At 45.7% G+C, this 20,934-nt stretch overlaps 1 long non-coding RNA gene across 1 annotated transcript; it reads right to left on the minus strand.

Annotated features, from left to right (window-relative positions):
* Positions 1 to 468: 468 nt before the first annotated feature.
* On the minus strand, positions 469 to 20,286 carry LOC131401719 (uncharacterized). Its single transcript, XR_009217885.1, has 4 exons — positions 20,224 to 20,286; positions 12,236 to 12,284; positions 7,136 to 7,205; positions 469 to 509 (listed from the first exon to the last, which is right to left on the minus strand). It is a non-coding gene; the product is annotated as an uncharacterized LOC131401719 (long non-coding RNA).
* Positions 20,287 to 20,934: the final 648 nt, after the last annotated feature.

Below are 20,934 nucleotides of genomic sequence, written 5' to 3' on the forward strand. Positions count from 1 at the left end.
CTCTCCCGGGGATTCACCAAACCTCTGCTGGGTTCCCCAACAACCCGACATCTCGAGGGTCCCCCCCCACCACCGACTGGCGTCCTCTTGATAAAATTCACTTTCACATGAGCCCAACCACAAACCAAAGGAACCAAAATCAAAACTCCAGGATGAAAAAAGACACACATTATACAACTTCAAGCCAAACAACGTCTGGATGATCTGCTCTCTGTAATTATCCACGTGGGGCGCTCCTCCACTGGATGGATGGACACTGAAAGCTGCCCACGGCTTGGGGTGAACCCAAGAGAATGCAGTCGGCCCGTCACTGGGGCCACACGAGCTTGGTCACTTACTGGTATGGGGAGCAAAGCGGTTGAGTCCACAGCAAATGCGGGAAACCTGGACTTCTGGGTTGAACTCCATCAAGCTGAAGAGAGTGGGTGGAATCACTTCCGGAAGAGCAGTTTCCACTAGGTTTGGTCTTTTGCCAAGAATTCCGTAGCCTCAGACAAAAACATGTCCTTCTACATGACAGTAAAAACAGCGGTCAGTAAGTCAAACCAAGTGCAGCCCTCCTCACCAGAAATTCAAACTGCACCACTGGGATGCTTTAGATCCACAGGGATTGTTTTCTCCTCCTTGCTTGGCAAAACACATTGATGACACTTGGAAAAGAATCAGTTTATTTTCTCCTCTTTTAAATTCTTACTCTGGGCGTATGCCAAGCAAACTAACCAAGCTCAGAATATAAACTTCCCAAACCTGGAGGGCAACCTGGAGGGGCCTAGTCAACAAATCACCCAGAAACCCCATGTGAACACAGGAGAGCCTCAGAAAGACAGTTGTCCCCCTACTAACAGCTCTAAGTTTCACACTGACCAGGAGAGCAAGCCAAGTACAAAACAACTTAGGGCCAGATGCCGAAAACCATCAGAAATGATGTTTTGCTTATAAAAAGTGGAATACCTATCAGTGATGCCAGATGTTTCATCCCAGGGGCAAGGACCTCAGCGTCGAAACACTAAGGCTCTTCTCCCTCTGTCTCTGTTTCTTGGTGCAGCCTCTCTGGAGAAGGCAGCGACGGAGTCTCTGGCCCAGGCGACGGGAGGGGGAGAAAGCAGTTCCTTCTCCACTCCAGAGGTTTACTACAGAATTACTAAGCTCTTGGCTGGCTATTTGTCTACAGAGAAACCAGGGCTACTATCGTTCTGTCAGGAACGTCACCCTCACCCTCTATTAACTGAACTCACTCTAACTAGGTCTTCCCACAGCCACGTTCCCTCCCTCAGGCTGAGGTCTGTGCCTGTGGATCCAACAGACACCGACCCTTAGCCATTGACCCCTCTAGATCTTCCCAATGACCTGCCTGCAAGAGGCCCTCACCATTTCATACAGCACAGCCTGTGCCCCTACACGCCACATGCTTAACCGTCCCCACTCCTGAGAAGGGCAAGTATCGGGGGACATTCACCCGAGTCACAGGAAGGGTCCATACTGTTAGGAAGACAAACTTGTGAGAACTTGGAAGGATTCTGGTGAACGGAAAGAGCAGATAAGTGCCAGGTCATTCATTCACCCCACAAATATGTCCCAAACAGTAAACATAAGCTAAACATCTAACTGGTGATGGGAACATGAGGGGAAGGAAGAGACCCGGTCCCTCTCTCTGAGTTCAGTCTAGTGGAGGAGGCAGAGGTCAGCCAAAATTAACACCCAGTTAATCTGTGCTGACTGCAAGGATGGCAGGACAGGGGCCTCCGTGAGGGAACGTCAGGGAGCCTGATGTAGTTCATGGGCAGGAGCGGTCGGGAGGCTTCACTCTATCCACGTAGTCTGAGGGATGAGTAGGAGTGTGGAGGGGAGGGGAGAGCACGGTATTCCACGTAGGGGAGACAGCACCTGCACAGGGAGGGAAGGGCCATGGCCCACCGAGGGAGTTTAAACAAGGGCCGAGTGGATGAAGCCAGGGGACGAGGGGGAATATTTGCAAGACGCCAGTGGGGAGCAGGGAGGGCAGGTCATGCAGGATGCTGTAGACCACTGAAGGGTCTGGTCTTTATTCTAAGCACAATGGGGAGACGGTAAGGGTTCTAAGTAGGGAAGGGACATGATTCCTAGAGGGGAACGTGAGTGGACGTGGCAAACAGTGGAGAAGGAGCGGTGGGGGGTGACGAGCAGGGGTTCACTTTTGGACCCACTGAACTCACAGTGCTTAGAGACGGCCAGGGGAAAACGTCAAGTGGCACTGAGAGATGTTCGCACCTCCGAACAGCAGGCTTGGCCTCACCAGCCAGCTGGAGAGTCCTGAGCACACAGACGGTGACTGCAACCACGGTGAGGGTGAGACCTTCTGAAGGAGAAGGCAGAGGAAAGGAGGAGAGCACAGTCCCGCCTCGGGGACCTCCGACATGGGAGGGCCTGGCCCAGGAGGAGAGCCAGGAAATGAGTCCAGAAGGAACGAGAAACGAAGAGAGCCCTCGGAGAGCCCAGTCACAGGGGCGAAAGGAAGACCGCTCTTCACCAAGATGCTCAGCACGTCACGGCCAATGTCAAACGCTGCTGAGAGATCAAGAAAGGGAAAGATTGGACAATGGTCTCCAGGTTCTTTATTATTGTTTTCAGCAACATGGAGGTCACCGTAACCCTAGCAAGAGCCACTCAGCAAACTGATCAGTGTGGAAGCTGAGTGGAACGGACAGAGGAATGAGAAGGAGACGAAGAAATGGGGACAGTAAGTCAATGCAGCTCCTGAGAACTCTCGCCTAGAAGGGGAGGCAGGAGGTGAAGCGAAGGGGAGGGACTTGGGAGAATGGGAGGATGTGGAGGGCTCCACACAGGGCCTCTTAAGATGGAAGACACCTGAGTCAGGTGTCAAGACTGATGGCGAGGGACGAGTAGAGAGGGAGAGGCTGAAGTTGTGGGGAAGAAGGCCCAGCAGATGGAGTGAGGCTTCTGAGGAACGGGGGGAGAAGGGATCCAGGGCACAGATAGAATCATCAGCTTCAGCAGGAAGAGACACGCTTCCCCCACCACTATAAAGGGAAGGGACCCAGGGCGGGGACAGGTAGAGGCAAGTGTGCAGGAGTCCGAGTGGGAAACTGAGGGCTTTCTCAGCTGACGGCATCTGTTTCCCCTATGAAACAGGAGGCAGGTTCTTCTGCTGAGAGTGAAAGATGGGAGGGTCAGCGGTCTGGAGGACGAAGTGTGGCCAACTTAGCTTTCCAGCAGGATTTGATCTTGGTGCCTCTGCTGAGGGATAACTTTGGAAAGACAGATTCTAAGTGCTTTGGTGAAGACCGCGGCACACCAACGGTCCCTAAGTTGACTCAAAAGGAAAAGAGGGGTTTACTGACCCAGAAAGTGTACACCTAGGTGAGCGAGGCTGGCAGAGCTGGGGCCTGGCCTCTGCTGCCTGGCTCGCAGAGAGCTTCTTTACCTAACTGTGCTCTGGCAAGGGCCACTGGAAAGAAATCACTGTTGTCACTGACAGAGGGAGGCTCAGGCCACAGTCAAGATCATGGTTGTGGCAGGCTACTTCTATAATGGCCCCTAGTGAGCCCTGTCTCCTGCTGTTCACACCCACGTGTACTCCCCACCCTTGTGTGGGGGCTGGACCTAGTGACTTGCTTCTCACAAGCAGAAGGCCAGCAAAAGTGAAGGTGAGGTCACTGCCCAGATTAAATGAGAGGACACTGGCTTCTGTCTCACTGGCACTCCGTCTTACCCTCTCATTTGGTCACTCTGACGAAGCCAGCTGCCGTGTTGGGAGATGCCACATGGAGAAGCCTACATGGCAAGGAACCGAGGAAGGCTTGGCCAGCAACCATTTGCTGGACAACTACCAGCAAGGAATTGGGGCCCCTGCATCCTGCCAACAACCATCGGTGTGCTCCTGGAAGCAGAGCCTTCCCAGTGGAACCCTACGATGACTGCAGCCTTTGAGAGACTCAGAGCCAAAGACCCAGCTAAACCCCCCCACGATGCCTCACCCACAAAATTCAAGTGGTACTTCTACCCACTGCTGCTGGCAGTATCAACTGATAAAACTTCTGGAAAGCAATTTAACAATACATACTGACAAGAATAAAAATATCCTACTCCTTTGACACTCCTGGGATTTATTCTAGAGCAATAATCCAAACGAAAGAAAAAGTCACGTATGCACACAAGATAAATGTCATAATATCTCCAACGGCCACCGCACTCCATCTCCAAAGAAGTATGCCACCTGACAACAGGGAAATGCTCATGTAATTTTATAATAAAATGGTTAAATTAATTATTAATTATGATAAATTGATGCTATATCATACAAATATTAAAAACTGTAACTGTGAAAATATTACCACCATGGAAAAATGCTTTATGTAAGTATAAATGATAAAACAAGCATATAAAACCACACCTATGCTGTGATTACTGTATACTAATGTGCACAAATGGGGGCCGGCCCTGTGGCGGAGCGGTCAAGTGTGCACGCTCCGTTGCGGCGACCTGGGACTCCCAGGTACTGATCCCGGGCGTGCACCGATGCACCACTTGTCAAGCCATGCTGTGGCGGCATCCCATGTGGAGTAGAGGAAGATGGGCACAGATGTTAGCCCAGGGGCAATCTTCGTTAGACAAAAGAGAGGGATTGGCATCGGATGGTAACTCAGGGCGAATCTTTCTCATCAAAAAAAAGGGCCGGCCCCGTGGCTTAGCCCTTAAATGTGCGCGCTCTGCTGCTGGCGGCCCGGGTTCGGATCCTGGGCACTCACCGACGCACCGTTTCTACGGCCATGCTGAAGCCGTGTCCCACATACAGCAACTAGAAGGATGTGCAGCTATGACATACAACTATCTACTGTGGCTTTGGGGGAAAAAATGTGCACATATGAACGAGGATTGGAAGAAAACAGTAGACAATGAACAAAGATGATTTCATCTGCTGGTAGGATTACTGAGGATTTCTACAAGATTTAGTCTTATATTAATGGCCCTCTCTTCAGACCAATATCAGAAACAAAAAGGTTAAATATACAAGCTTGAGAAAATGTGTCAATCATTCCTCCCTGCATTAATCACATTCTTCTCAAATCAGTGAACATCAAGCTCCTTTTAGGGGACACTTGTTTTCTCTTTGAAAGCCTCACACAGTTTCCTGTCTCTGCTGAGAGAAAGGCTCACAGCTCCTCTGCTGAGGGGTGGCTCTAATGCTCCACCCAATCCTTTATTGGTTCCTTTCCATGGGAGCTGGGGATGAGGGAACTGGGAAGGGACAAACAGAACAGTGTCCCCAGGAAGTGATAAGAGAGGTAAGAGTCAAATGAAGGCAGGTGGTTCTAGCCCATGAGAGCCCCACTGCTCACAGCTCCAGACTGCACCATCCCAAGGAGGTGTAAGGTCCACTACCTGTTTGCCCAGCTGGGCCCCATCCATCAGAATAGACTTCTCCTTTATCCGTTAGGAACAGACTATGGTCCTGACCACAAGCGATCTATCAGACAAACAGAGGGAAGGTTGATGAGAAGAAATCTTTGGCAGCCCAGTGTCCTGCTCAAAGGACCCAAAGCACGGGAGCATTCCCTACTGCTCCTGAACCTGAGGGGGCCAAGTCCAGGCAGGCTGCCCCACACAACCTCCACTTCTTATTCTTTCTCACTCCACTGCAGCCTGGTTTCTGCCTGCCCCTCCACTGATGCGGCTCTTGCTAAAGGAAAGGGCCAGATGTCCTAAGGAGAAGACCCAAGAGCTCCTCCATCCCAGTCCATCCCTGAAGAACCACTCCCTTCTCCACAAGCCTTTCTCTTCCCCATCTCTCTCTTCTGCCTCTCCCATAGCTTCCAGTCTTGCTCCCTAGCTCAGCCTTACTCCTTACCCTTCAGTGTTGGAATCCTTCTCCAAGGTCTGTCTTCTGCCCTCTTCTCTCCTCCTCTTCACACTCCCCTGGGAGGCTGCATCCGTTTCCAAGGCTTTCTCTGTCACCTGTACACTGCTATCTCCATTCCCAACAACTTTACTGAGTTCCAGACCTGCTTTTCTAACTGCCTAATGAAAAGCACCGTTTACTAAATGCTTATTATGCCAGGCACTGTGCTAAGTCAATAACCAAGAACACCTACGAAGAAACTGAATCTCAGAGAAGGTTGGTAACTTGACCAAATTCATCCAGTTAATATGTGGGGAAGCAGGGACTTGAATTCGCATCCATGGGACTTTCAAGTCTGTGCAAGACGCACTATACTCTACTGCATACTAAAAACAATTTCACTCTCTACCTCCTCCTTGCTTCTCTCTCCCACTCAACACGAGCCTCCTCCTCTAGGACTTCCCCATCCGGGTTGAGAACATCAGCAGCCACTCATTTGCCAGTGGAGTCAGGCTCCATTCCCTCTAGCTCACTCCCTGGACCTCTTATTAAGCCCCAAATCTGGTCAATCCTCCTTACATGTCTCTCCACATGTCCCTTCTCCCCACGCCTTCCCAAGTGGCCTTCATCACCTCCTCCCCCAACCCTAGAAAACCCTGCATCGCTCACTCTCCACCTGTCTTCCAGCCTATGCCACAGCACTCCCCTGTAAGCATACCAAACTCCAGCCACCCCACATGCTCTCAGCAGTTAAAGGCTCCACCTGCCACCTCCCCTCTGCCATGAAACCTTTCCCACCACCCATTCCTGGTCTATCTGGTAAATTCCTCTGTCACCTCCTCCACGATGCCTTCTGTGCCTTCCATTCCATCCCCGGAAGACTTAATGACTCCCCTTTGCTACTCTTATAGCACTTTCGGTATGCATTCATTTATGTATTTAAGTATTGATTATAGATATCTACCATGTGCCAGGAACTGCCCCAAACATGGGAATAAATGGTGAACAAGATAAAGCCAGCCTGAAACACACACAGCGCCAGGACACACTCGAGTACAGCTAGTTTTTTCAATTTTCTCTCCCACTAGAGTGTTATCCCCCCCAAACCTTATTCAACTTGGTTCCCCATGTTCGAGTACTGTACATCCTGGTCTACAGTAGCCAGGCAATCATTTGCATAAAAAAATTTATTAACTCAGAAAATCCCCCTAAGAAATTTCCCATCACCCCACCCAAGTTTCCCCCTTTCAAAAGTGCCCCAGGGTGCAGAATGATTGGCTCTCAGCCCACACCTCTTACCCGGACCACCTGTCCATCGAAGGCCTGCGTTCTGTGGACTTTGTGACTTCCGCTAATGGCTGAGGGCAATCTGGAGAGAATCAAGAGATATGCTCATGGTAAGCACTGTGGGGTTCTGGCCTCCCCTCTGTCATTCTTCACTGGCGGCCCCACACACACACATAGTAACTGTTAGGGAAACTTTCTATGTTAAAATTAAGGCAGAGTTAGACACAGGTGCGAAGGTAAAATAATACAAACTAAATCGCTTGGTGACTTCAATATGTTGCCAGAGCTGAGACTGGTGTTTACACCAACGAGCATAACGCGAGGAACTAGAGAGAAATTTTTTTAAAGACCAACAGAAATATAACTGAAACAGAGGAATTTTTGAAGTTAATCAATTTGGCTAAAAATAAAGAAGGAATCCAAAGAAGGTCCAGGCATCCCAATCAATGCTCATGCGCCCTCCCTCCCACCAGGCTGATGCACGAATCTCCCCCTGAGATGGAACAACACCCTCCACAACTTTCCAGGAAGCGCTCACTGATCCTCTCAGGAATGAGGAACCTGGCTTTGTACTGCTCTATGGCTCTATCACATAGTAATCACTCCAGAGATGTTTAATACTCAATACAACTTGGGGAGGGGTAGTCCTTGTGGGAACTCACCTGTAAAGTTCATTTTCCACCACCTTCCTTCCACATTGTCCATCATAGCTGTTGCCCAGGCTGAAGACTAAAGAATACCACCACCAATGAAATCAGAAATCAGTTCTACAGGTTTGGGGAATCTGAGGACGTCAGGACTGGAAAGGGGTCTGGAAAGCGGTCCTAGTCCAACTGGTCACCCAACTGCCACTGGGTTTCCTTCTCCAATATTTCCAGCCAGTGCAGGCTCACCTCCAGGCATGCTGGGGTGCAGACATGCTGCAACAGGCTGGGCCACCTGTACTTTCCCTCTGCTTCCTCTCTGGGCCCTCGTTCTGCCTCTCAGGAATTCCATGAGAGGCCAGCACCTCCTGTGATAGGCCTCAGCACCCCCATGTCTTGACATGAGTACAGCCATGTTTGGCCGCTCCATTGACCTACAACCAGCAGCACAAAAAGAAATATAAAAGCTGCTTTCTGCATGGTGGGAACTGGCCATTCTCCGATGGATATATTTGCAATGTGTAAAAATTTCAAGGCCCTTCGGGCGCCGTAGCCTGGTGCTGACTGGCCATCTGTGCCGGGCTGGAAAGAAACCACAAAAACAATGCACATACACAACTACTGGGCTGCGACAATAGCCAGGGGGCTCAGTGCACGTACACCACTGATAATATTTTGTGCATTGAAACACTGAATACTTGCTCTGTAAACTCTGTAACTGCTTATATAAACAGCTGGAAAGCGAGGCCTGGTGAGTGTTCTACCTGTGGAAAGGACGCCTTGCCCAGGATGTATGATTCCCAACCAGCCGTGTCGATTGACAGGACTCTCCCGGCTGTGGGGTGTGGATGTTTTGAGTAATTGATTCATTGTGAAGTAATTGATCTGATGTATTCTCTTTTCGGTCAACCTGGTGTTTCTCTTTCCCGTTGACTTGTGTCATTTCCCTTCAGTCGATCTGGTGTTTCCCTTTCTGATCGAGCTGGTGTTTTTCCCTCTTATTACTTGACCTATTCAGATCTGTTGGAGGACTATCGCCTTTACTATCCTCTAGATAATAAAAAATACCTTCAGTCCATTTGTTTGGAATGGAGTTTCTTTTACGTCTCTGATTGAATCCTCCGAACCACTCATAACACCCCATTCCTTGCACCTGTCACCAGGTTGCCCTCAAGGCCAAGGCCCCTCTGGAAAGAGTTCCTAATCACCACCTTCGCCTTTTCCTACAAAGCACCCTAAGTCAGAAAATGAAATGTGATGAATTTCGTGAAGTTGGCCTTCCCTGGAATAACCGCTTTTTTTGAGACGGTCGGGATTACCCAAGAGCCTGGACTCTGAAAGCCCCGCGTTTTGGAGGAAGTGTTAGCAAACAGGCTTCTCTCAGTACAGTAGAAAAGCCATTTACACACATAGCCCTGCTCAGTGACTTCACAACAAAGGCAGGCGTTGATGAGGTTGCCTGGTGTACGCTGTCATGTTTATAAATACCTGAGATTTCTCAAGAACCACAGAGAGCAGAGAACAGACAAGAGTCAGCCAAGTCTGCCCAACACAGTCTCTTGAGCCATGTTCCTGATTTGCTCGGGAAATTCCAAAGCTTCACAATCAGATGTGACTCAATCAAATGGGTCACTTCAGGCCCTATGGCAAGAAAGTGGTCCCCCAACCCTCCATCAATCTTGAACAGGTCAATTCACGTCCTTCACCGTCTTGTCAGGATGAAAGTGGACTCTGCCGCAGGAGACCTGTAGCACCTGTGTCTCCTGAGGTCTGTCCAGAGGCAGTGGGACAGGTGAGAGCTCCAAAACACACGCGTCTCCCCTCGCTGAAACAAACACAACCAGGGCGAGTGCACTGACGCAGAGTCAGAGCACTTCTAACATGAGAGATGACACTGCCCCACCCCCACATTGTTACACAGTGAGATCAGAACGACTTACTCAAACCACATAAGTCCCCAAGTCCAACCCACTGCACCACACTGCCTCCATGACACACGGGGTTACTGAAAAGCATCCTTAGTCTTATTAAAGAAAGCTCTTCACATGTCATTTCACACCATTTGAATTTTTCAGGAAAGTAAAAGCAATAGCCACTTTCTGCAATAGCCACTAGGATTTCTCAGTACGGTGAAGAACAGCACATATTATATGACTCCTCTTCTAATAAAAGGAAGCAAAAAGAATACATTTGTAGATGCATTTGCTTGCACATGCATTACATCTCTTCAGAAGGATAAACTGGAAAATGTTAACGACAAGGAGAAAAATCATGATGCTGGGAGGACAGAGGTAGAAAGCAAACTCTTCATCATATGTTCTATGGCGCCATTATGATTCTGAATTATGCAAATATGTTATGTATTCAAAACAGAAAATTTTAATTTTTAAATAAGCAAGTAAGAGGGAATGTTGTCTAGAAGTCACTCTAAAGAAGAAACTTGGGGCCAGCCTGGTGGCGCAAGCGGTTAAGTGGGCGCGCTGCACTTCGGATTCGCTGGCTTGGATCCCGGGCACATGCCGATGCCCCACTTGTCAGGCCATGCTGTGGTGGCGTCCATATAAAGTAGAGGAAGATGGGCATCAGATGGTAGCTCAGGGCTGATCTTCCTCACAAAAAATAAATAAATAAATAAATAAATGATTTAAGAAGAAACTTAGTGTTCTTTATAATCCTACTGGAGAGGCCAGATTGGTCTACATAGGGAATTCCTCTGACAGGTCTTAAACAATGAACTTTTGACTATTTACAGTGGAGGCTGGAGTTGAGGAGAAGGTCTGCGAGTGCACTGGTTCTCAACATACTCCTCACTAATGACCCTCTATCTTCTCCTATGATCCCCATCTTTAAAAACATCTCATCTACCTAATAAATGGCATTATGACTGTTATAATAATCTACTTGTCCATCCATATTCATCAGTGACTGATATAATTTGCAGACAGAGCTTTTGATCTGCATGAAATAACTGGTTTATCACAATGAGATGATATGATTCTAGGCAAAATCAAAGAAAATGGACAATGTTGTTAGCTCATATTAGTAGCTGAAAATATGAAGTACATTAAAATACTGACAAGTGATTCACATCCACCATTACTATCTGCATAGACCCCTAAGGGCCTGGGAAAGGTTACTATATAACATTGAAAGGTAAACTGGCTCTAGCTCCAACTACCAATTGACAGGAAATACAGAGGACAGAGGATCATGTCAAACAGCACCACAGGGATGCATTCAACAAACTGCAGACTGGAAAATTCTATAGAATAAACAATGTCATTTCTTCGTTAAATACATTTCAAGGAAAAAAGATTCAAACAGACTTAAAAGACTATAAAAGTCTTCTCAACCACTTACAATGTCTAGACCTTATCTGGCTTTGGATTCAAATAAATTTTTAAAATAACATAAAAATCTATTGACACTTATGAGACAACTGTCAGTTTGAACACTGACAAAGTATTTGATATTAAGGGATTACACTGTTCATTATTTTTAGGTGTGATGCTATACTTACCACTCTTTTCAGTCCTTATTTTTTTTAGATATGTACTGAAATATTTATCAATGAAATCAATTTTCTTATGATTTGCTCCAAATTTGCTGAGGGATCACATGAGGGAAATGGGTAAAACAAGATCGTCATGAGCTGACGATGGTGGAAGCTGGTGACGGCCCATGGGGTGCATTATCCTATTCCATCCACTCTGCATATGTTTACAATCATTCGAAACAAAAGGTAAAAAGAAATGTCATTTGGCATCGTACAGCCAATAAAGACTTCAATACTAAGGGTAAAAGGATTCTGATATGAAATTCAGTGAAAAAAGGCAGGAAACAAAATATACATTGTGATCAAAATTCTATAAACAGACATTTGCATACAAATGAAGGAACAGGGAAAAAAATGAAAAGAAAGATTTGTCCAGTATGTATTTCTGGGTAATTCTCCTTTATTTTAAAAAATGTTTCATATGGTCCTCATAATATTGATTGACTAGTGTCTACTTTTGAAAATATCATAAATCATTTCTAACATTTTATAATCCAATTTCAAATATCTGGAATGAAGCCTCCATCTTAAGGCTTTCATTGAATTTTTTGCCCAGACCACATTCTAGTCACTGTACAGTGTCTCAGGATATCTCAAGTTAGGAAACAAAGGTCATCACTCTGGGGCCAAAAAATAACATCCCTACTTATCAGCAAAGGACCTTTACCAAACAGGCTGAAAATAATCTAGTCCAGATAGTTCCAAACAATGTGCCTTTGAAGACTCCATCTATGTTGTTGTTACGGTCTGCTTTATGTCATCAGATTCTTGAAAATAAGAGGGAGCTTCCTCAGCGAATCACAGCAGAAAAAGCCAAGGGGAGAGCCTCAATTTTCTCTTTTTGGCTCCTGTCAAATCCAAACTGAGAATCTCTGTTGAGTTCCATCTCCCAAACTTTCATCCCTTCCTTACTTTTAGAGGACAGCAGTGTGAATCCATGGCCACAGGCGGCAGGTGAAATCTGAAAAAGAGTTCCCATAAAGCATTCACTTATCTGGGACATCCAGTTTATCCAGAAATAAATGGCAGCTTGTTTACCCATTCCAAGAACACACACTATTAACACAGCAACCAACACTTATGGAATGTTTGCTACATGCTAAGTGTTTGAGATGCACTATCTCATTTCATCTTCACACTCACCCAAGGATCTAGTTATCAGATCCTCCCCATTCACCAAGACACAGTCTCACAAAGCAGTAAAGTTGAACATAACCTTCGTTTTAATATTCGCAACGCCAGAGGGTCTACAGCTGGTAGACTCTGACCAGTTGTGTGACCTGACACAGACTGCTTGACCTCCCTGTGATTCTTTCCCTCTATGTGAACTGGAGTTCAGAATAATATCTCTCTTATTGGGTTGCTGTCAGGACTAAATGAGTTAATAGAGCTAAAGCCCCTACAGTGAATAGTGCCTGACTTCATGTGTAAGAGCGACGGCACGTACTCACTATCATTACTGGTGGTAGTAAGATGAGTAGTCGATAGAGGAGAAAATCGAGGCTCCTAGAGATTAAGTAACTTGCCTAATACAGTCACGCGGCTAAGAAGTGGAGGCTATGTGATTCCAGAATGCACCCTCTTGACCCTGATGCTGCACTGTGACATTCTCAAAGACCTGCCATGAAGAACCATTCATACCACAGCCACAGCGAAAGTGACACATTCACAGCCCAGTGACTCTGTTGGGTGTTTCACCCAAACGCGATGTGATGTTATCAATCCTCCCTTTCACGGGCCGCAGGAGCAAACTGAGGATTCGGTAGGGCTGAAGCCAAAGGCAGCTTGGCTTTAGAATCGGCTCCTTTCCCATAAAACCCAGAGTGAGCACCTTCCCCGGGTGGCCTGGGGTAGTCCTAGCTTACACCTGATGTCCCAAAGTTCACTCTCGAACAAACTGGATGACAAATTCTATGGTAACCCAAACGACGCCCCACTGTCTGTTGGCTGTTTAGAGTTTATCACAGGCCTCTGTAGTCAGTCTCAGAGACTATATATAAACCTAATCCTTAGGAAAAGCCAGCTGACCAATAAAGAACAAATGTGAAGAATTTTCTTGGCGGGGGTGCCGGCCCTGTGGCCTAGTTCCCAGTGGGTGAGTTCGGCACGCTCTCCTAGGGCGGCCTGGGTTCGGGTCCAGGATGCAAACGTATACCACTTGTCAGTGGCCAAGCTGGGGCTGCGACCCACATACAAAATAGAGGATGATTGGCACATGCGTTAGCTCAGGGTGACTCTTTCTCAGCAAAAAAAAAAAAAGATTATTTTTTTAATTGCATCACGGCCTGAAGAAAGTTAGCTAAATATTTCCTTTAAATTTGACCTGTTGGTGACTTGTTTAATCAAGTCATCCCAAAGTGACATATCCTTCCTTTTGCCCTGTGATATTTTCTCTCCTCACATTCACAGGGAACATATACACATGCATCCTTGTGTGAGTCAAAAAGGTCAGTTCCTTGGCCTTTGGGAACGGCTCTAGCTCCACAGAAACGACCCACTGGGGAGGCTGGACACAGCCCCGGACCACACGGCAGGAAACATAGAAAAGAAGTGAGTCCACAAAGGATGTCCAGCACTCTACGCTTTTTCTCATTGCTTGTAGTAGCTGTTGATTCAACACTCAACAAATAATTGGTGAGCACCTACTGTGTTATTAAATCTCCTAGTATGAGAAAAGGCTTCGAACAACACCTGACACAGAGTCAGCATTCAGTAATGTGTGTTATAATAAAGTGCGAGCAGAGCACTTCCAACTATGGTGGAGTGAAGAGGTTAGTGAAGCTCTCACCAAAAAAGAACTACAAAAATGGACAAAATTATTTAAAAAAACATCACTTCACAGCCTGATAAATCAATAAAACACAAATAAACTGAGGAATTATTCACAGAAGACTGCGAGAACTACAGGTAAGAACAGCTGGAGTCTTCAGACTTCTTGTCTCGTGCTGTTCCGTCTGCCCCAGCTCAGTTAGCACAGAATTTTGAACAAGGCAGGGCTGGCCATGAAATCCTTCAGCTTTGTTGCCAGAAAGCACAGACTTACATTGGATGCTGAAACTGGAAGGTGCAAACTCATGCCCATCAGCAAACTAGTAGGAAACAAACAAGTACAATGCACACCTCGATGAGCCTGATTGCAATCCTGATTGGGGAAAGAGGAGAGGCAGACCAGCCAGAAATTTCACGGGAAGATGCTAGAAAGGAGAGAGCGACAGAAGCCTCTGCCCACATCCACGGCTGAATGAGAAACTGAACGAATGGACAGATGAGACCTGAGCACCAGTGGAAAGTAAAGATGAGGAGACTGGAGAACAGGCTGAACTTTGATGTGGTTCCAACCTACACACAATCAAAGGTAGAGGGTAGAAACCTTAGAAGCTCAAGGTGTTTGAGCACAACCTCAGCCCAAATCATTGGCTGACCACAAAGGGATGCAGACTGGGGGCAACCCTCAGGAAGTCAGGCTAACAAAATAAGAGGGAGGGGGACAAAACAGGAACCGAGCAAAGACATCAGTGGCCAAGCACAGTCCAGGAGGCTGAGGCTATAAATCAAGTCAATAAAAATTCAAAAAAAGAAAAAAAAAAACTCAGTATGAAAAATATCAGAATACAAAGTTGTTATTATATATCATGAAAAACTCCAATTTTTAACAAAAAAAATTCAATAATTAAGAAAGAGTGACATATACCGGGGGGAAAAAAGCAGCCAACAGAAACTGACATGCAGTTGACCCAGATGTTAGATTTATCAAAGATTTCAATGAACTGTTGTTCAAAGACTTTTTTAAGACCATGTTAAAAAACCATATGAATACATGATGACAATGACTTGACAAATACGGACGCTGAATACAGAAATACAAACACAAATATCCTAAATAGAAATTCTAAAGTTGTAAAGCAAAATAACCAATAAAGAATTCACTATATAGGCTCAACAGCAGATTTGAGATGGCAGAAGAAAGAATCAGTGAACTTGAAGAAATACCAATAGAAAGTATTCATTCTGAAAAATAGAAAAAAAAAAAGACTGGAAAAGAAAACGAATGGTGCTGCAGAGACCTGTGGCACAACATCAAGTGTATTGACATTCAGGAAATGGGAGTCTCAGAAGGGCAAGAGAGAAAGAAAGTAGAACAAAACACTTACAGAAAGAATGGCAGAAAACCCACCAAATTTTATGAAAAACATAAACCTACAGATCACAGATGCTCAACAAAACACAGTTAAGCCGTTAAAAAACAAACTCTGGAAAGCATCCAAAGAAAATGGACTCATCAGGTACAAGGCAACAACAATCACATTCACGGCTCACTTCTCATCAGAAGCTATGGAGACCGGAAACGAATAGAATGACATATTCAAAGTCTGAAAGACAAAAACTGTCAACCAAGCATTAATTCTATATCCAGCAAAATTACACTTTAAAAAAAATTGAAGCTGGAATAAAGACATGACCAAACAAAGACTGACAGAATTCACTGAGAGCAGACGTGTCTGAACAAGAACTAAAGAAGTCCTTCAGGCTGACAGGAAATGACAGCAGATGGTCAGTAACAATCACAAGAAGAAATGAAGAACATCAGTCAAAGTAATTATAAACGTAAATATAAAACACTGCACAAATATATTTTGTCTATCTTCATCCCTTAAGAGATTTAAAGGACAATCGCTCAAAATCATAATTATAAATTGCTTTGCTGAGCTTCAAATGTATAAAGATGTGGTATATATCAGAACAACCACACAAAAGAGAGAGGAGGAAATGGAGCAATGTTGGAACAAAGTTGCCTTAGTTTCCTCAGGATTAGGTCACTAAAAACCGGAAGTAGATTGTGATGAATTAAGACATATATTTTAATCCCAAGAGCTACTACTAAAAAAAACAAACGAAATATAGTAAAACACCCAACAAAGGAATTTAAAAGGTCCGCTAGAAAAATACCTATTAACCACAAAATAAGGCCTCAAAGGAAGAGCAGAAAGATAAAAACGACATAAAGAAACAAACAGCAAAACGGCAGATGTGATCCGACCACATCCGTAACTACATTCAAAGGATATGGATTGAGCAACGTCAGTAAAAATAGTGGAGCAACAAAAACACGGGGAAACTGTCAAAATCCACTTTTCAAAACTCTGACAAAGAACCAAAGACTTCAAGCAATCTCGGGGAGGTTCACTCCAGAAAGCAGCTGACTCTCAGTCAGAACAGCAAGCTTGGTCGCATTTTAATCTGACCTATTCCCATCCACCTCTCCTCAACTCTGCAGGAGCCCTCAACACCAACAGCTCACAATTTCAGTGGAAATCAACAATCTGGCAGCCACGGGGGGAGGCAGAAAATGATTGGAACAATTGGAAAGCCCTACTCCCAGAGAACTCGCATTTGTTCTGCCTGGTGGTTCCCTGCAAGACCACATTAACAAGGCTCTATTTTTCTGACCTGATGCAGATATCACCAAGAGCAAACAGCCTTTCCTCCTGGGATGGTTGCTGAAAACAATGAGAGGCTAATGAGGAACACTGAAGCTGCCTGGGTGGTGCATAATAGTAGGAGCAAATAATAGATTAACCCAGAAACTATCAACAAACTTGACCTGACATCTCTAGAACACTCTATCCAAACAACAGCAGAATCCACATCCTTTTAGAGAACACATGGAACATTCTTCAGGATAGACCATATGCTAGGCGAAAAAACAAAATCTCAATACATTTCAATGGATTGAAATTAAAGTATGTTCTATAACCACAACAGAATGAAATTGGAAATCAAACAATAAAGAAATTAGGAAAACCATCAATATTTGGAAATTAAACACTTCTAAATAACTCCAGGGTCAAAGAAGAAATTCCAAAGAAAACTGAAAAATACTTGAAGGTGAATGAAGACAGAGGAAATACAACATATCAGAATTTATGGGCTGCAGCTAAATAGTGCCTAGAGACAAACTCATAATTTGAGCTTTAAACTGAAGTTTAAAGCTTGTAATGTAGCTTCCAATACCTACATTATAAAAGAAAAACGACCTCAACACTAGCCAAACCCTTCACCTTAAGAAACTAGAAGAACAAACTAAAACCAAAGCAAGCATTACAGGAAATAGTAAAAATTGAACTATAAATCAATGAAACAGATAATAGAAAATCAATAGTGAAAATGAATTCACCAAAATTTGGTTCTCTTAAAATATTAATAAAGTTGCCATATCTTCAGCTACACTGACCAAGGAAAAAAGAGAAAATGCAAATTAACAAAATCGGGAACTAAAGAGAGAAGATCACTACCAACCTACAGAACTGTGGGAGATCAGAAGTGAATACTACAAACAACTTTATGCCAACAAATTAGATAACTAACAAGGAAAGAACACATTCCTGGAAAGACACAAATTACCCAAGCTGACTCAAGAAGAGACAGAAAATTTTAGTCTACCCATAACAAGCTTAAAAAAATTAAATTAGTAATAAAACTAACTCTTCTTACCAAGGAAAGTCCAGACCCAGATGACTTACTTCCCTGGTAAATTAACCCAACATTTACCTAAGGAATAACACCAATTCTTCACAAACTTTTCCAGAAACTCATTCAGTGAGGCCAGGAATATCTTCATACCAAAACCAGTCAAAGACATCACACGAAAAAAATCCTCAATAAGATGTTAGCAAAACCAACTCAGTGGAAAAAGAATTATTGTCCAAGAACAAGAGGAATTTCTCCCAGGGATACAAGCTGGTTTAACATCCAACAATCAACTAACGTAATATATCCTATTCACAGAATAAAGGACAAACATCACATGATCACCTCAACAGATATACAAAAAGCATTTGACAGAATCTAGTCCCTATTCAGGATTTTAAAAAAAGAAAAGAAACTCCGCATAAGGTAGGATAAGAAGGGAACTTCCTCAACTTGAGGAAAGGCATCTGTGAAAACTTTACATCTCGCATCACCCGCAATGGTCAAACACTGAATGCTGTCTCCCTAAGATCAGGAACAGAACACGGACAGCACTTCAATTCAACACTGTACTGAAGTCTCTACCCAGTGCAATTAGGCAAAAGAAAGAAACAAAGACATCCAAATTGGAAATGAAGACGTGAAACTGTCTTGATTCACAGACAACCAGACAACACGATCTTGTATGTAGAAAATCCTAAGGAATACACAACAACATATAAAACTAATATACAAGTTCAGCAAAGTCAAAAGATAGAAGGTCAATATACAAAAACCAAAGGTATTTCTATATACTAACAAGGAACGCTCCAAGAATTAAGTTGAGAATACAATTCTATTCAAAATACCATCAAAAAGGATAAAATGCTTAGGAATAACTGTAACAAAAGAAATGCAAGACTTGTAAACTGAAAACTACAAAACATACTTGAGAGAAATTAAAGACCTACTTAAATGAGAAATTCCACGTTCATGGATTGGAAGACAAAAGAATTTTTAGAGGGCATTTGTGCCCAAATCAATCTACAAATTCAACATAATCCCTACCAAAAGCCCAGCAAGTACTTCTGCAAAAACTGACAAGCTAATCCTAACATTTATTTGGAAAATCAAAAGACTCAGAATAGACAAAACAATTTTTAAAAACAAGAACAAGCTGGAGGACTTACATTTCCCAATTTCAAAATTTATTATAAAGCTACAGTAATCAAAAGAGCATAATTTTAGCATACGGTTAGACATATAGATCAACGGAACAGAACTGACAGTTCAGAAATAAACCCTTACTGTTACAGGCAACTGACTTGGACGAAGGTGCCAAACAATTCAATAAGCAAAGGCTAGTCTTTCAACTAAAGATCCTAGGACAATGGGATATCCACATGTAGAAAGGCCCCTACCCCACACCATACACAAATACCAGCTCAAATGACTGGCTCATAGACCTAAACAGAAGAACTAAAACTATGAAGCTCCTACAAGAAAACATAGGAAAACTATCTTTGTGATCTTGGGTTAGGCAAAGACTTCTTACACATACCAAAAACACAATCCACAGCAGAAAAACTGATCAACTGAATTTCATTAAAATTTAAACATTTGCCTCTTCAAAGGACACTTAAGAAAATCAAAAGAAAAGCCGTGGACTGGCAGAAAATATCTGCACATATCATGTATATGATAAAGGACCTCTATCCAGCACACATAAATAACTCTTACATCTCAATATTAAGGAAAAAACAATGCAACTTGTCATTCCTCTGGAGCTTCAATGGCCCGTTTCTTTTGAACTCCCCTTTTCAGTTCAAGATCACTTGTTACCCTTGACAGACAAGTCAGAAGCCAAACTGGTCCAAACTGCTGCTTTTTCATCCTGCATCGAGATTCCCACAAGCATCCCCAACAAGAACCTATCCTAAGTACCTTGTTTTGCTCTTCTGACTGTTGGCTCCAAGAGAAGCCACCGCAAGTCGCCCTCTGCTGCCATCTTTTCAAACCTGAGTCAAGGCAGACGCCTCCTGTGCAAACACCCTAGTGTGTGCGGACCTCCGCTCCTCCTCGCTCATCGCTGTACCTGCTCCAGTTAATGCTTCCTTTCCCACTGGTCCACCGACACGAGACGGCCCGCAAGGTCCCGGAGCTTTTGCAGCCGGCTGTCCTAACATCAGAACCCCCGGGGCCGACCGCCCGAGTGCGGATCCCACTGTACATACCACTATCAGCTGTGGGGCCTGGGGCCTGTCCCTTGACCTGTCTGAGCCTCCCTCTGTTCCCTGATCTGTGGGGACAACCCCGACCCCCTGGGGAGGTGCGGATGCAGCGGGCCACCACAAACCCGCCATTTCCGGGCCTCCATCAAGGCGGGCAGCGCCCCTGTCGCCTCCCCCTCTCGTGCCTGCGGCCGCTCGAGGGGCGCCCTCCCAGAGTCTCACCCTCCAGCGTGGCAGCTTCTCAAGGGAGCAAGGGCACGGGGAGGAGCAGTGGCGGCGGCGGGCAGAACTCGCGGAGGGAGGGGCAGCCCACTTCTTCCGCTCCAGCTCCAGGCAGGATGGCAGCAACTCCACCCGGCGGCGCGTCCGCGAGCCGGGGCTGGGCTAGGCCCAGAGCTGGGCAGCATGAAGGAGGGGCGACCTGTGCCCCGAAAAGATGCAGCCCCCACGAGGGTGCAGTCGGCGCGGGCTGCGCGCTCGCCAACCTACAGGCCCACGGCGCGCCCCGGCCTCTGCCGCCTCCTGCCTGCTCCACTAGCACACCGCCGCCTTTCAGGGCCCTCGCCCCGGCCCAGGGCAGCCCAGCCGGCGCCCCAGCCGGGCCCTCAACGCCGGCGCCATCGCACCTTCAGGCCACCAGTCTAGGCCAACTTGTGTGACCCCAGGCCCTGGCAAATGCGCCGCCACCAGGTTTCCTATTGGCTGAAGGCAAAGGCGCTGAGGGCCCCCAGTGGCGCAGACGGGGGGGTGGCTGGGCTGGGCGGAGCCAGGGACCCGCAATCCTCAGGGTGGTAGATGGGGCCCAGGTCCTGGCCATGCCACCTGGTGCACGACCTTCCTCTGAGCTCCAGATCCCCCTGAGCACTGTCCCCTCCCCACGCAGCGCATGTTTCCCAAGCATCTGCCCTGTTCGGGCAGGCACAGGGCGCTTTC

The sequence above is a fragment of the Diceros bicornis genome (genome assembly GCF_020826845.1).
Source record: "Diceros bicornis minor isolate mBicDic1 chromosome 13 unlocalized genomic scaffold, mDicBic1.mat.cur SUPER_13_unloc_1, whole genome shotgun sequence".
In the NCBI taxonomy this organism is placed as follows: domain Eukaryota; kingdom Metazoa; phylum Chordata; class Mammalia; order Perissodactyla; family Rhinocerotidae; genus Diceros; species Diceros bicornis.